We start from the raw sequence: 12,591 nt of genomic DNA, 5'->3' as shown, positions 1-12,591 counted from the left end.
TGTTAACTTTTTTAAATAGGGGCTCTCACCCACCTGGAAATTCAAACCCTCCCTCTGCCACCTGGGGCCAGCCAGGCAAACTTGGAGACTTCAGGTCAGGCCTGGGGGGTCTGCCAACCCTAATTTTGCATGTCTTCAACCTGAGCACCCTGCCTCTTGCATGATGATAAACTGTTGTTTTGTAAGAAAAATGAGGAGGCAAGACAAGCTCTTGACTTTTAAAATTCTGCCATACTCCACAACCTGTCTGAGATTTTGTTTAATTATTATTTACTTTCTAAAACTGGCCTGAAGGGACTCCAACTCTTATTACCCAGCACCTAAGATTAGTTGGTAATCTTCCCTTAAAATATGATTTATGGCACACATTTGTTTCCTAACATTTAAGAGCATCCTGAAACAGAGCTACAAGCAGAAGAATTAAAAAAGCATCGAATCTCTTTAGAATAATAATCATGGGAGAAAATGAGGCAAAAAACAACAGCAACCCATTAAAATGAGTAGGCTGCCTCATTGTCAACTACAAAGCAACAAACTGTTTCTGAAGAGACTGTTAAATGGAGTGGTTGAGCAGGGAAGATCCATTCAATGTAGCTTAAAAGTCCTGCTACTGCGCTCGCTTCGGCAGCACATATACTAAAATTGGAATGATGCAGAGAAGCATAGCCCCTGCGCAAGGATGACACGCAAATTTGTGAAGCGTTCCATATTTTAAAAACCTGCTACTGGTTCTTAGCAGCTTCTGTTCGCATCATCAGAACCTGGTGAGCAGAGTAGATATGGTACAGGTGTTACAGGTCACTTCAGCATCTTCCATCCATGTCTCTTGGTCCTATGTATAAGGTGAAGCAACACTCCAGGCCTCCTCAAAGCTAAAGTCTGCTATATATAGAAACAAACCTCTTCCTAAGCACCACACACCCCTTTTCATTTATCCATCCACAGTGCCAACTTTTTAAAATCTCATCTAGCTCATCTACCAGGCTTGGGGAGGACTTTATGATGCTGGATGTCTCCAGTTGTGTACACACTAATCTGCATGCAGCAGAAAAATGTATTTTTCTTTTTTCTCAACCTGGAATCATTCATTCTTATCCTCAACATGCTGCTGTCAATCTAGACTGATTCTAAATTCTGCTGTCCACAAGGGTGGGTGTTGCTACTTGATATACATTTGAAAACCATTTGATTTGGTTATCCATGCCTTTTCCTCCCTGGCACATGCTCCAGGTGAATGAAGAAGGAAGTGGTGGTTGTGATCTTGGTATGCACCCACCCACAACATTATTGGGCAGGTGTGAATATATCCCTCTTCCTTCCCCATTCCCAGGACTGCCTACACCTGTTTTCAGGTGGACATGCAGATGGTAATGCAGAAGGAATCTCCAATGAGCTTCTATTTTAAGAATGAAACAAGTTGCTCAGGAAGTGCTTTTCAGGAACAAAGATGCAATAGAGCTAGATTGTGCATAGATTATGTAGACAAAATAAGTACTCAGTCTCCACTGATTCAAGAAGAAAGTGTCCTGTGTGCGTAGACTAAGTGTATGTAATGGCAAATAAAGCCTGGAGATTGTGACCTTTCTGTAGGACACCCGGGGTTTTCCCCTCAGGGCATGGGAGAGCTAGGATGTAGCAGACATGAGCAAATTTTCCACCCTCTTGTGTCCTCAAAGCTTCCTTCCAAGAGAGTGTTTTCTTTTGGGGATTTATTATTCCATCAGCAGTGTGAGCACAGCTTGTATTTACTTGCAGGGAGATTCATGCATACAAATGTCGGTGTGTTTGAGCTCTTGCTGTTCTTCAGGAGTTGGGGTTCAGGACACCTGGATTAAACCTAAGTGCCTAGATGAAGTCCATAACTGGTCTGTTCAGGTCAACCTGTGCAAAGTATACTTACAGAGAACAAACTACTGACCTCTCATTAAGGAAATAATGCACTGTGGTCTCATTCATTGCTGTGAGTGATTTATGCTGTTAAGGCAAATACCTTTTCATTCCTGGACTTTTACAATTCTCAGTCTTTTTACCTGCTTCTTCACTTCAGTTGCCTGGTGATTTTATTATTCTAATTAAACACCAAGCAGCTAGGACTATTGCCTCAGATAATCCACCTCTGTTGAAACACACCCTTCTGTAATTGGATTACCATAGAATAACATACTGGGGACGTAGATAATAAAGACACAGGAGATGCATTATTTGAAACTCCCCTGGATGCTTCTTTTAACTAATTAGCAGCTGCATAATGGGGCCTGCTTGGGGAAGTGGGGCCAGGGGAGGAGTGTTTAACAATTTTCCTTAGCTTAACCCTTGAAATAGATGGATGCATTTCGTAAACTCTTTTAGCTGTCAAACCATTGTGCGGGGGTGGGGGTGGGGTTTAAAGCCTAGTTAAGCTTAAGATGAAAGACTAACACTAAATTCACTGTGGCTCCATCAGCAGTTTAAATTTAAATGTTCTGTGCATAGATAGCGTCATGAAGGTCAATGGGGCCAAGCATATTGGTATGTTGGGTTTGAAATGCTGTCACTCAATATACATCTTAAGTTTCTGTTTTATTTGAAAATGCAGATTCCCTCCCTAATGCTGTTATTTGATCAGCTTATAAATTAAACCTGAACCCTTGCATTAAAGGAATTTCAGTGAGATTTAAGAAAGAAAAAAAACCCTAGGGTGTTCAACTTTCTCCCAGCAGAGGTCGCTGACGTAGTTTTGTTCATAGTGGCACGTATGTGGAAAGAATGTATGCAATGAAATGGCTTAGGTCTGCTTCAGTTTTGTAACATGAGAAGCAAAATTTTCATAGGAAGAAGGGTGTCAGTTGTTTGTCATGTGTAATGTCATGTGTAAGCGTGACAGCATGTCATGTGTAGGGATGCTGTAGTGTTTCAGTGCTCCTATATTCTGTGAAGTAGATGTGTGCAGAATTTTCATATGCAACAGTCTATAGAGGGTTTGCACACTTTAGCCTACCTTAAGTTTTCTCTGTGTAGGAAATGCCTTATTTTTTATATTAAAACAAACAAATAAAAACTAGAGGGAGAGAAAAAAATCATGCTGAGTTTAGCTTCATGTTGTTCTTCATGAGCAAACTCCAGCTTACATAGATCTTATTTGTCATCCAGTTATAACGTCATTGATCTGTTAAGGAAGAAACATTTAGATATATGTGTACATTGTAAAATAAACGTGTACATTGTTAGTACAGATACAGTAGACCTTTCCGGGAATTAGACCTACTGTAACCATATATATATAAGTGGTCACAACATTGTGCTTGCATAAGACTTTTCTTTCAAAAGACCACAACTATTGTTGCTTAGTGGCATTTCAACAGTTGGACACATTACACTGTTGTGGGACTTTCCACTTCCTTTATATCCTGTTGAGGGTAGAAGAAGAATTGCCTCTAAAGCAGGAGTGGCTAACCTAGGGACCTCCACAGGCTACTGGACTACAATTCCCATCAGCACCAGGCAGCATGTCCAAAGGTCGAAGATGAAAGCAGTAGCAGTGCAAAAAGGCCCGCAGGTAAGATAGTGTGAATTCTCTCTTCCTTTGAGCTTATTGTTCCCTGGAAGACATAGTGCTTCCACTCAAATTTTGGACTGCTCCTCTCAGCCAGTGTCAGATGCTGTTTTGCCTTTTCTGCTTGTTTGTGGTCTGAGACTCAGTGCAAACTTTCCCCTTTCGAGCTGTTCCATGTTTCAGAGTTTGCCCTTGGAGAACGGTCAAGCAGCTGGTCTCTTGGTCTGACCCCCCAAGCATGCCTTTTTTTAAAAAAGGCTAATAGCACTAATCTTCCTTCATCCTTGTGCCCCTTTTAGAATTAATCAGATTCAGCTTTCACAGCTCTTGGATAGCAGTCGATAATCTTGAGAGAAGAAGTCAATAATTTTAATGCTCCCGCCACGTGCTTCAGTAGCTGAGAGTGTTGTCAGTCAGGGCCCTGCTGAGAAGCATTGACGGATTGTGTTGAAAAGAAACTGCCAATTCCATTTTGCTTCTTGCCGACAACAGGTCCTGATAACGATCCTCCCCGGTTTAGTGCTGGGGTTTACATAACCAGTGCCAGCTGTCCACTGGCTTACAGAGCAGGCTATGGGAACATAGGAAGCTGCCTTATACCAAGTCGCACCAATAATCAATTTAGCTCTGTTTTGTCTGCACCAGCTAGCAGTGGATGTCCAGAGCTTCAGGCAGGGGACATTTCCAGCCCTAGTTGAAGATGCCAGGGGTTGAACTTAAGACCTTCTGCATGCAATGCAGATGCTGTACTACTGAGCTGTGGTCTTTCCCTTGCATTAGACACGATACACACATGTTCTGAGTGATGTACAAGCATTTTGGAGCTATGGGGTGTGGATTACAGTGCTGATCAGAGCTGGCCCACCCATTGCACGGGCTGAAGAGCACCACCTCAAGTGTCAGAAGCGCAAGAGGCATTTCCCTTAATAACGGTTTTGTCTAATACACACATTTTTGCTAAGCAATGTTCCTTAATATAATGCATTTTTGTATGCCATTTTAATCAGTATATGCTTGTTTCTGCACACTTCACCCATGCATGTGCATTTTTGTACTCAATACTTGGCTGGAGAACTGCATTGCAAATTTCAGAGAAGTGCAAATTTCAAATGATGTTGTGTTTCGTTTCATGTGCTGTTTCAGAAAGGCTACCGTAATTGGGAAAGTTCACCTTGAGATGCAAAATGGATGTATTTTCTCCTCCATCCTTAGCAGGATGGTGTCCCTGTCTGTATTCCTTTACCTTCTTCCAGATAAGCAAATGGCTACTATTAACTCCTGCAAGGAAAGGGGGAAATGACCATCTTGAGAACTGTGAGAGGAGGTCCTGGGAGGAGGACTGTGTCTCTGCATCCTCCAGAATCCTTGTCATTTATATGCCCACCCTACACCCACCCACACCCCATAATGATAGGCGTTTTAATAATCAAACATCAAGACAGATCTTTTCCCCAGGAATCAGATAATTAAATTAAAGCTTGTTCAAATTGAAATGTTAATCCAGAGAATGGTTATGATTGGGAGGTGGGGGTGGGAAGGAGAGAATCCCCTTTTAATCAAACGGCATTATTAAGAAAGTAAGCATCATGTTCCACGCACCAACACTTGGCTAGTCTAAGATTAGTTGGCTTGATTGAAAATGTAAGCCTGTCCTCAAGCCAGTCAGTATATCTGAGAGTGGAGAAGAGCAAGGGGTGCCAAAGATGTGTAATTGACTTTTCCCACCCACTGCATAATAACGCTGACAGGATCATAAAAGATGCAATAAGATTAAAGAGCACTTGGAACAGTTTGTTTTTGTTTTTCATTAAAAGAACTTGGCACAAAACAGAGGCTTTGCCCCCAGCACTGCGCAAGTGCTGACATTTTCTGCCTGATGAGCAATAAGTGCAAGGGCTGTGTGTTGCGCTTTACCATCACGCTGACAGTTTGTTTTCCTCAGCAGCAATTAGGAATGAATTTGTGGCTGATGCAAAAGAGGGAGAGTGAGAAAAGCCAAGCAGAGTGACCTCCACATCAGACCTCTGCTGCGCGGCTGTGATTAAGTAATTTTAAAAAAACCATCTCCACTTGCCTTCTCATACACCCACCCTTTTCTCTTAGAAGAAGCTAATTTGACTATATATATATATATATATATATATATATATATATATACATTTTGATTTTTATTTCAAGAGACTTCAAAATACCTCCTGAATAAGTATTACAAGCAGCTATTCTGATAGTGTACAGAAACACTGATGCTTTCAGAGTTTGAATCAGATATATGTATATATTGTGTACATTCTCAGTGATTATCAGAACTATTACCAGTGATTTTTTTTCCTAAAAAATTGTTTAGGGGTACTCATTTTCCTACTCATATTAAAATACTGGCCCTCAATGAGGCCAAACTTAGATTCACAAAATGTTTAGGGGTATGTGTCCTCCTGCGTGTCCCCCCAGAAAGAAAAGCACTGACTATCACCATCACAAAAGTTTTGCCGTTGTAGGGTCTATGGGATAGGTCATTTTCCATTCAGGTCCAACATATTTTAAAAGCTTGCAAAGTGGCTGGTTTAGTTAACAATTTCCTTTCATTTTTAATAAATACCATTATTTTGCTGTAAAAATAATAATATTGAAGAAAAACTGCTATTAAAATCTCCACACTCAGAAACAAAAACTGGCATCAAAACAATAAAGAGACTATTCATTACTGCTCTTCCACCCACTCATCAGGAAGAAACAAAATGAGATGAACCTGCAAACAGGAAGTACTTAATTAAAGGCAAAGGAGTCCTGAAGAATCTATGAATGTAGTCCTATGCATGTTTACCCAGAAGTAGGCCTCACTGAGATCAATGAGACTTATTTCAGGAAAGTGTGCATAGAAGTTCAATGTAAATAGTGCTTTACTTATGTAAGCTAGGCTGGTGTCGCAACTGCATTTTCTTATAAAAACATTGCAAGCAATCAGTTCTGAAAAGACACAGAGAGACAAACCTTGAATGCAATGGGCTGATAAGGACATAGTCTGGATGCTCCGTTAAAGTGAATAGACAAGGATGGCAATTCCAGAGAATTAGTATGGAAACATCCCATGCCAGTGAGAATATAAAATGCATTGGCTCTGGAAATGTGAACTTGAACTCTGGGTGGGAGACAGTGTCCTTCAGAGATCTCAAGCTGTGGCTATTTTGCTGCACATGCCAGCATTGTGTTATAATGATAGAGTAGGGTTTTTCCTCTGGTGGCTTTTCTAAGTCATTGAGAATGCTGCTGGTGCCTGCTTCTGCTTTCCTTGTGCCTGCCTTTGTCCTTCCTCATGTCCAAATGAAATGATGCTGGTTGGAACTCAGTGAAAGTGGCTTTCTTATTTAGAGGTTATTTATGATAGTAGCCATGTCAGTGCTGATGACTTCAGATTGCTGGAGGCTGCTCTGCAATGTCGTTTGTCATGTCATTGTCTCTCTCTTGTCTGTCAGACACAGAACCCCCAATAGTAACTAGCATTCTAATTGGAAAAAATAGGAGCTTGGAACTGAAGGAGAGCACTCTGTCTCCTTCAGTCAACACCACGGCCCTTGGATGAATCTGAAATCAATCAGCATTAGTCTTGCATCTGGCCTGGCTGGATGCCTGCTGCAATTCTAGCCATGGCAGCAATGCCCATTGCTAGAGCTGCACGGACATCTGTGCTGAGTTTATAAAAGGTATAATATGTTCTTTTCAGATATTTTCTGTCCTCTGCAAATGCACTGAGGCACAAAGTGGGACTGCCTGAAATAAAATGAAACCAATGTTTAAATCATTGGGGGGACGGGACGACATTGGGCCCAGAGGCCAAATGCAATCCTGCAATCCTCCTACCTTGCAGATTTGAGCATCCAAAGCTACTTACAGAGACATTCCTACCAACGTTAACCTATGTGCTCAGTTAGTACATACAGTCGTGCCCCGCAAGACGAATGCCTAGCAAGATGGAAAACTCGCTAGACGAAAGAGTTTTCCGTTTTGGAGGTGCTTCGCAAAACGAATTTCCCATGGGCTTGCTTCGCAAGACAAAAATGTCTTGCGAGTTCCTGCAGGTTTTTTTTCCTTTCTCCCCCCTTTTTCTAAGCCGCTAAGCCGCTTATCCGCTTATCCGCTTATCCGCTAAGCCGCTAAAAGCCGCTAAAAGCGCTAATAGCGCTAATCCGCTAATCCGTCAATGGGCTTGCTTCGCAAGACGAAAAAACCGCTAGACGAAGAGACTTGCAGAACGGATTATTTTCGTCTTGCGAGGCACCACTGTAGTAATAAACAGCTTGTCATAGAGGTGATGGGAAGCAGATCACTGACATGACACGATCTATGTGCCATCACAGCTATGCAGATCTGAAAGAAGGGGAGAGAGATACACATAGTCTGGTGCACATCACTCTTTAGGGAGGGAAATTCTATCCTCCCCTAACCATCATCTTGTTCAGGCATCTGTTACCAACGCCACACTTAAAGGGCATTTGGGATAAATCAAGATTATTACCGCACTAGAGAATATCAGCACTTTCTTTAATAGTCTGATTTAAGCATTATATGTCAGATTCAGCTAAGTTGTTTCTCTAGCAGAAGCCAGTGTAATGAGACTTCCTCCTCTGCTCCCCCTACACACACCCCGGCATGCCCTTCCCAAATCTTGGGAGGGTCAATAGCTCACCCAGAACCATGCATGAGGGGAGGAGAAGGGAAATTGTTCCATCTGGCAAGCAGAGCGGTGCTGACGGAACGACCTCCTTAGCGCACCATTATGCGTCTCCCATATAGAGGTCAGTAAAGCTCTTCCCAATGATGCCAGCCCACAAGGTGGCCTTTATTAGGATTAAAAGATCTTACCTACTCAAATCTCCCCAACTATATGCAGCATCTGCTCATTTCTGCTAACCTTGTCAATGAATCTTAAATACCACACCTGCTGTTACCATGGGGAAGGGCCTTATGTCAGAGTCAGCATGGTGGCGGTCATGTTTAAACTGGCCATGAGCCAACTGAACTATTCCAATCATAGCAAGATGAAGAGGAAGTGTTGGATCCCTTGCAACTGGTTGGTCCTATGTGTTATTGTACCTAGCCCAAGCGGATTTTATTGGTAGCCTTCATATCATAAGATGGCCCAGGACCAGCTTAAGTATATTCTATTAGAAGCCCCACCCAAAAGGCAGGTCTCAAAAGTTAATTCTCACATGCCTGTGATATTGCAGAAGCTGGGTTAGATGAATCAATCCCTTCCTATCCTTAGCCAGGCTTCTTGCTCCTGGTAAGTTCTTCCCCCAGATTCGTACTGCAAGGTGAGAAGTTGGGTAAATAAGTAAAAATTTCCAGTGATTGACCAAACTGGTCTCCTGAATTGTGTCTCTTTGCAGACTAGACTGACTTCAGATACATTCTGTTCTTATATTTCTAATAAATTGCTTGTTTTTAAAACTAGTACATGGAGACGTCAACCGGCAATGAGTTCTGAAAAAGCTTTTGTTATCTGACTGATGTTCTGAAGTAACAGTGCGGGGTCAGAAAGGGAATTAATAATATAATCGGCAGGTAAACTAAATAGCAAAATGGAACCTCCTCTGCACATTGTGAGTTTAGCAAACACATGTGATGGTCAACATAGAGGAGCACAAACATTGCACTGTGTGTTCTGCAGAACAGACTTGACAGTGGGGCAGCACAGCATATTTTAAGCTGCATTGACACAAGCAGCTCAAATTGACTCTTGAGAACTCAGACATGTATTTTTCTCTCTAGTCTAGTTACATCTGTGACGTAAAAATTTTTCAGCCTAGAGATGGTCTCCACTTAAACACTGTTCAAGTTTGCCAGCATACAAAGAAAAATGGTATTTTTTTTCAAATTGCAGGACAGATCAATAGAATTTAAGAATAAATATGTATATACAGTGGTTTAGAGAATATGGATATACAGATAATTTTCATGGTCCTTTAAAGTTCCAATCCTGTGTACACTTACTTGTGAGTAAGCTCCAGAACTTACTGGCAGTTCTTCGTAGATATATTCATTTATTTTATTTCTTTCAACTATTTATATACCATAGTTACCAACATTTATAAGTGGTGGAGATAAGTGTCCTCTATAACTATAAAAAAATTTTTTGGGGGGGGTAACCATGTTAATTTGTTGCAGCAAAACAACAGTTTAGCAGGAGCTTTAAATATATTGTGACGTAAGCTTTTCTTTATCAGATGTCTGGAATGTTGTTCTTAAATGTGTGTAAAAATGATTACAGGGTAGCATCGCTCATGATGAGCTAATAAGCACATGTAATAGACAAAAACCATTATTTTCATTCAGGTCACAGGTAGTGATGGAACTGAACTTCTTCATAAGTGTAAATTCAGCAATTTCATACTATGGTTTGTCTCTGAAGTACCTTTGTTCAATGTATATTCTACACTTAACTTTGTTCTCTCAGTCACAAAAGCTAGTAGATGGACATAAACAGAGATGTAGGGACACAGTATTGGGGGGATAAGATGAAATGAGAAATACAAACTGAAATGAGAGACACACACAGAAAGAGACTGAGACAGAGGACAAGAGTGGTGAGTCATGAGGCCCACAACAGTGATAAGCTAGATTATTTTGGCAAGTCAAAACAGTGGTCATATCCGAACCATACATTTAAAGCACTATTCTACTACAATAACAGTCGGGGCTTCCCCCAAAGGATCATGGGAACTGTAGTTTGTTAAGGGTGTTGGGAGTTGTTAGGAGACCCCTATTCTCCTACAGTTCCCCACAGTTTGCTTTGGTTCTGGTCACCTTTACTGTTAAAGTTCCTCAAAAACATTTGCTGTATGAAGCATTTGAAGCAGGCAGGGCAAATATCTGAGTGCCAAGTTGCCATTTTGGTAGGGGGGTTTGCCCCGCCATCCCACCATGTGCTGCATTGCTATTCAACAGCTGACAGCTCTGTTTTGTTAGGCAGCCCCAGCCCACACTGTGAACATATGAGAACTTAATTATTGCTGCTTATTCTAGCAAAGTGCTTTGAGAGTCCTCTTCATTAGTAGGGGCACTGGAGACACTTTATTGACCATATTTGTTCCATTACATCTCCCTCTTTTATTTATTTACTTGCACTGTACGAAGTTGTTTAAAGGTCAGCCATTGGAATCATCCACTGTCACAGGCAGCCTATTCATTGATTTCCCAGAATCCTTAGTGTGCCGCATACCCGCTGAGTAATTCTCATTACCATAGTGATGTGCTTAGTGGTCATTACCAGCTAGCACTCTTTCCACAGAACAGATGCATTCCGTGGGGTGATTTTTTAAATATTTTTCTCTCTAATGCAGCCAGGCACCTTCTGCTTTATTGATTATCTATGGTCTGATACAAGTTGTGAACATAAGAACAAACAGCCTGATGCATCAGATCAGTGGCCTATCTAGTTGAGCAGTACAGGTGTTATTGTTCGTATTTCTGTTAGAAACAATTACATTAAATTTATAATACCAGCTGAAAAAGAAGTGGCAAATAAATAGGGAAATGTAGAAGCAGACCTTGAGTATGGAATACAACATTTGCACATTTAGTTCAGTTTAGAGAAGATAGAGAAAGGGTTACTAGTATAAGGGGTTTTTCTTCATAAGAAGAGCCTGCTGGATCAGGACAATGGCCCATCTAGTCCAGCATCCTGTTCTCATAGTGGCCAACCAGATGTTTGTGGAAAACTCATAAGCAGGACCCAAGAGCCCTCTAGCCTCCTGTAGTTTCTAGCAACTGGTATTCAGAAGCGTTACTGCTTCTCTCAGTACGTTTCCGAGCACAATTCAAAGTGTTGGTGCTGACCTTTAATGCCCTAAATGGCCTCAGCCCAGTATACCTGAAGGAGCGTCTCCACCCCCATCGTTCAGCCTGGACACTGAGGCCCAGCTCCGAGGGCCTTCTGGCGGTTCCCTCATTGCGAGAAGTGAGGTTACAGGGAACCAGGCAGAGGGCCTTCACGGTAGCAGCGCCCACCCTGTGAAATGCCCTCCCATCAGATGTCAAAGAGATAAACAAGTAGCTGACTTTTAGGAGACAACTGAAGGCAGCTCTGTTTAGGGAAGTTTTTAATGTCTGATGTTTTATTGTGTTTTTAATATTCTGTTGGGAGCTGCCCAGAGTGGCTGGGGAAGCCCAGCCAGATGAGCAGGGTATAAATATACTACTACTACTACTACTACTACTACTACTACTACTTACTTACTTACTTACTTATTTATTTATTTATTTCTGACCCTAGAGACAGAGCATAGACATCGTGGCCAATACTATATTTGCCTCATTCAGGAAGTTTACGTGTCTATATTATCTTGTTCATTTCCTCAGCTAATGATTGAACTTGAACAATAACTAATGCTCTATACTATGTAACTTAATGATAACATAGTAGAATAATGGAATATTAGTTGCTTATAATCACAAGTGAGAAAAGTATTACTGTACTCAGGTCCAGATTTTTGACTTCCCATAGGCATCTGGTCAGTCACTGTGAGAACAGGATGCTGGATTAGATGGGCTTTTGGCCAGATCCAGCAGGGCTCCTCTAAAGTTATTAAAAGTCACTGAATCCCTATTTGGATATTCCTATCCATCAGTATCACGATTTATGTAGACATTTCCTCAGTCTTCAAGCTGCAGAAGTAAAATCCAACTTCTCAAAAATCAGTAATTTTTAATATGTGCAATCTAGTTCCTAGGATGCAAAGCATTTAAACAAAATGACTTCCTCCTCAGTTTGCCCTTCAAGCGTGAAGTAATTATATATCTCTTCCAATTACCTATATAAACCTCCTTTAGAGACAGTGGATTTTGTAGAGTGAAATATCTTATTATTGCTGCGCTTAGGCAATTTCATATTAGCAAAGCGTTTGAAATGCAATTCACATTTGTTCTTTTCTTCTTAGCCCAGAGCTCATATAGAGGAGGAACACTATCAAGATGCCCAAGTTAGGACCACGGATGTGAGGCTGCAGATATAATTCCTTCAAACAGAGCAAACTCAGATGCTGGTTCCTGGCAGAAATGGAACA

This window comes from Podarcis filfolensis (genome assembly GCF_964270895.1).
Source record: "Podarcis filfolensis genome assembly, chromosome: 2".
Classification (NCBI taxonomy): Eukaryota; Metazoa; Chordata; class Lepidosauria; order Squamata; family Lacertidae; genus Podarcis; species Podarcis filfolensis.
This window is presented reverse-complemented; position numbering follows the sequence as displayed.